Source organism: Limulus polyphemus, unplaced genomic scaffold (assembly GCF_000517525.1).
Source record: "Limulus polyphemus unplaced genomic scaffold, Limulus_polyphemus-2.1.2 Scaffold2256, whole genome shotgun sequence".
NCBI lineage: Eukaryota > Metazoa > Arthropoda > Merostomata > Xiphosura > Limulidae > Limulus > Limulus polyphemus.
In genome coordinates this window covers 45268-50538 of record NW_013667866.1, presented here as the reverse complement: position 1 = coordinate 50538, position 5271 = coordinate 45268, and the positions used below count along the sequence as shown (strand labels likewise).

The 5271-nt window shown below is 36.5% G+C and overlaps 1 long non-coding RNA gene across 1 annotated transcript in view; it reads left to right on the top strand.

Annotated features, from left to right (window-relative positions):
- LOC106466431 overlaps nt 1-4844 on the top strand; it is an 11844-nt gene extending 7000 nt beyond the window's left edge. The window contains exon 3 of the long non-coding RNA XR_001291265.2: nt 4761-4844. This is a non-coding gene — a long non-coding RNA (uncharacterized LOC106466431). The remainder of the gene's footprint in view (nt 1-4760) is intronic.
- Nucleotides 4845-5271: the final 427 nt, after the last annotated feature.

The following is a 5271-nucleotide window of genomic DNA, read 5'->3' as shown; positions in this document are numbered from 1 at the left end:
TTTCAGAAGTAATCCCAAAGCGATCAGCTGGAGTAACAGCATTTCAGAAGTAATCCAAAGCGTATAGTAACAGCATTTCAGAAGTAATCCAAAGCGTGTAGTTACAATATTTCAGAAGTAATCCAAAGTGTATTTTAACAACATTTCAGAAGTAATCCCAAAGCGATCAGCTGGAGTAACAGCATTTCAGAAGTAATCCAAAGCGTATAGTAACAGCATTTCAGAAATAATCCAAAGCGTATAGTAACAGCATTTCAGAAGTAATCCAAAGCGTGTAGTTACAATATTTCAGAAGTAATCCAAAGCGTATTTTAACAACATTTCAGAAGTAATCCCAAAGCGATCAGCTGGTGTAAGATATTTATCTTATTACTAAGTTATATTAAAATAAGCTAACAATGCGAACACATGTTTATAACTGTAAAAGACTCAGCAATTCATTAGCTCGTGAAGTCCGCACAACTTACAGATATATAAGAAATAAGTACATACACATAGACACATTCGGTATTTGCGATCACATGTATAGCACATGAATTAAACATTTTGTTTTTCTCACTTTCATCATGTTTGACCCGACCCGTGATGATTGTATTTCATCATAGATTCACTGCACTTCTAAATGATTATATACAGCTAGATGGCTTTGCTGGGGGAGAAAATATCTAAATCTTAAAAGTTACCCACAATCCCGAGTGTGTACTCAACTTTTTACCAGCCGTTATTTCGTGTTTTGTTATGAGAGCGATAGTACCGTCTCACAGTCCCGAGTGTGTACTCAACCTTTTACCAGCCGGTATTTCGTGTTTTGTTATGAGAGCGATAGTACCGTCTCACAATCCCGAGTGTGTACTCAACTTTTTTACCAGCCGGTATTTCGTGTTTTGTTATGAGAGTGATAGTATCGTCTCACAATCCCGAGTGTGTACTCTAACCTTTTACCAGCCGGTTATTTCGTTGTTTTGTTATGAGAACGATAGTACCGTCTCACAATCCTGAGTGTGTACTCAACTTTTTACCAGCCGGTATTTCGTGTTTTGTTATGAGAACGATAGTATTGTCTCACAATCCCGAGTGTGTACTCAACCTTTTACCAGCCGGTATTTCGTGTTTTGTTATGAGAGCGATAGTACCGTCTCACAATCCCGAGTGTGTACTCAACTTTTTACCAGCCGGTATTTCGTGTTTTGTTATGAGAGCGATAGCACCGTCTCACAATCCCGAGTGTGTACTCAACTTTTTACCAGCCGGTATTTCGTGTTTTGTTATGAGAGCGATAGTACCGTCTCACAATCCCGAGTGTGTACTCAACTTTTTTACCAGCCGGTATTTCGTGTTTTGTTATGAGAACGATAGTATCGTCTCACAATCCCGAGTGTGTACTCAACTTTTTACCAGTCGTATTTCGTGTTTTGTTATGAGAGCGATAGTATCGTCTCACAATCCCGAGTGTGTACTCAACTTTTTACCAGTCGTATTTCGTGTTTTGTTATGAGAGCGATAGTAAATTTCTGTTTTACTCCCTCAAATCACCTATAAAGCATATTTATAACTAAAATGTTGAAACTCAGAATTTTGTTTTGATGAAAATCCTATTAACACTTGTTTGAGATAAAATAAGAAAAACCCAAACTGCTAACCCCGAGTTTCAATATTTTAGCCCCCAGCATTCCTAATTGTAATTTTTATTTGAGGAGTAATTATAATTAAACTACATGTCTGTATAGGTAAAACTTGTCATCATATGAAACATGGCTTCAAATCAGTAATTCTGGTTCGTATTCATTGCTTACTTCTGCCTCAAACAGTTGGAAATACCTGTGAACTTTTGAAATTTGCGGTATCAAAAATTGTAACTTTTAACTAACTGCATTTTAAAATTTTCCAAAGCCAGTAAAATAATAAACAAGTCATCTTAAAACTGGGATTATTTTCTTTATCGAAAATTTTTGCCATAGATGTCCTTTTCTTCCTTATATGGACAGTAAATATTCCCAAATTTTCTTTATATTTTTTGGTTGTTTGTTAAGCACAAAGTTACACAACTTAAGTCTCCGGATTTACAATGCTAAAATCAGGGGTTAGGTTCCACTCAGTGGACACAGCAGATAGCCCGATAAATCAGGGGCTAGATTCCACTCGGTGGACACAGCAGATAGCCCGATAAATCAGGGGTTAGATTCCACTCGGTGGACACAGCAGATAGCCCGATGCGGCTTTGCTATGAGAAAAACAAACACACACACATACATAACGGGTTATTTGCGCTGTGCTCACAACTGGTATCGAAACTCGGTTTGTAGTGTTATAAGCCTTCAGGCTTACCGCTGAGCCACTGGAGTCTTGTATTTATGTCAGAACCCTTCAGACAAGTTACCTATGCCATGGTTTTAAAAAATATTTAACACTACAGAAGTGTTTAGAATAATGCTAAAAGACTTGAATTGTTTTTATGCTAGTAAACATAATAAATTGATTTTGTTCGTTCTCCACTTGCTTGTTTATTTTGTTGTTCCTTTTGTCTTTACAAAAACTGTGATTAAAACTAATGATGATCTCCAACTTGGAACAGCTCAGAGGCCAGAAAGATCTTTTCGAAACACCTTTTTCAAAATTTGTAAAATCAATTGTATACGATATTTCACTTTAAAACAAATTTCAAAAAAGTGGGGTAGCGCATGACATCATTTGGTCTGCAAGGATGTGATAATTTTTATATACTAATTTTTGCAGAATGTTGTACAAAAGGATACCTTTGAGAAGTACCACTAATTTTTAACCGATAGAGGGAAGGTAGCTAGTGAACAGCACCAATTTTGAAGTTGTAGGATCAGTCTTATAACACACCTATGAACCCAAGTGCGAAACGACAACGGGTCGTGAACCATGGATCATAAGATTCACAGCTCGGCACGCTAACCACTAAGACATGTTTGATTGGAATGTGTCTAACCTAGCTAACTGGTCAAAGGATACGGTCATACTGCATAACAGCATAGTGTACGGCTATACCACGTAATAAGTTTATCATAAGAACGGTAGTACTTATAGTAGGAATGGGCTAGACGTGCAATACAATTTTATATCTCAAACACGCTGCAGACAGTATATAAACAAAACTTTATAAGTACTTTACACACACTGTCGAGTAGTAAACAAACCAACTGTTGAGTAACAAGCCACCAAAGCACTTGAGAAAGTCGGTAGAGTAAAAACAAAAATATCACAATCTGCCTGACTAACATTGTTGGAAAGGCATAGCTCTATCCTGCCTTCACCTTATGCAAATCTAAATGCACATGACTGAAGTACGCTACCTTGGCTAAAAACGTTTTTCTTACTTTTACTTATAATTTTGGTAATAACAATAATCATTTTGCAACACTACTAACGAGCTAACAATACGCTAGTAGCTATATTCTAGGTTTTCGTTCCCGGGTTCAGGGAAATTCAGCGAAAATTTTCGGGAATTTTTTAAAACTTATTTGTCTTCAAAAGTAATAAAGTATTTGTGATATTTTTACTTGGGTTTGATAATTTAAAAAATATTTTTACTAGGGTTTGATAATTTAAAAAATATTTTTACTTTTTTGTGTTCCCCTTCCTACTTTTATATTAATGTTTTTACACTTGTTTAATTATAAACTGGAAATATATATATATAAATAACAATTTTGGTTAAAATGTTTAAGGTTACCATTTCTTATGTTGGAATTGCCTATTTTCCAGATATGGCGACATTTATGAGTTATCACTTTTTACAAATGCAAAAATGCCACCGGTCTGGAGTGTCTTATGCAGGCATGCATTGAAAGCATGATGCCATGTTTGAAATTATGGTCCTTAAGGTATTAAACATTAGAGTTTAGCTTATGCTTGTGAATTGTGTCAAACTCTATTCGTAGATAGTGAAAATAAATATGGCCTACGTAGTTGAAATCAATAATGTTTTAACTGTAATTTGTAGTGTAGCTGGTCTATTTAACCTTGACTTACTTCAGACAAAGTTGTAACTCAGCTAGTATGTTGATCTTGATCTCATTCAGACAAAGCTGTAACCTAGCTATTGTGTTGACCACGACCTTCTGTAGGTAAAAATAACTTAGTGTGCTGACATTAACCTATTATAGGCAAAGCTGTAACGCAGCTGGTATGTTGACCTTGACCACCTGGGCAAAGCTGTAACCTAGCTGGCGTGCTGATATTGACTTACTGCAAACAAAGCTGTAACCCAGCTGGTATACTGACCTCGACCTTCTATAGGTAAAACTAAGGTAGCTGGCGAGCTGACATTGACTTACTTCAAATAAAGCTGTAACCCAGCTGGTGTGTTGACCTTGACCTTCTGCAGGAAAAGCTGTACCATATCTAGTGTGTTGACATTGGTCTACTGTAGACAAACCCAGGTGGTATGTTGACCTTGACATCCTGGGCAAAGTTGTAATCTATCTGGCATGTTGACCTCGATTTCCTTTAAGTAAAAACTGTAACTCAACTAGTGAAACTTTCTGTGGATAAAGAATGGGTGATTTGTTACAATTTTTAATAAGCTAACTACGAGTGAAGTATTGACCTTGACATCCTAAGCAAAGTTGTAATCTATCTGGCATGTTGACCTCGATTTCCTTTAAATAAAAACTGTAATCTAGCTAGTGAAACTTTCTGTGGATAAAGAATGGGTGATTTGCTACAATTTTTAATAAGCTAACCACGAGTGAAGTATTTGAAACTTTACTTATCAGATATATTTTACCTTTCAGTGGGAACCATGGGTTTGGGTGAAAGAGAGCGAAGATGGAAATGTTACAATTTGGGGACCAATGGCTGACGTTCTTAATATACTTGCTGAGGCTGCGAGTTTCACGTGAGTTTGCTAAGTAATGATCTAATGTTATTTTTCTTGTATGGAGTATATATATATATCTGTAGAACAGATTTTATGTGGCAAAGTTGCTAATTAAAGACGTAATTTTACTTGTATAGTGTATATATATGTAAAACAGGGATCATGTCTCACACAACGTTTGAACTATCCACGTCACAACCGTTCCATACATAAAACAGGGATCTTGTCTCACACAGCACTTGAATTACCCACGTTACAGAAATCACACACAGAAAACATGGACCATGTCTCACACAACACTTGAACAACCCACGTCACTGCCACTCCAACAAAAAAAACAGGGATCATGTCTCACACAACACTTGAACTACCACGTCACTGCCACTCCAACAAAAAAAACAGGGATCATGTCTCACACAACACTT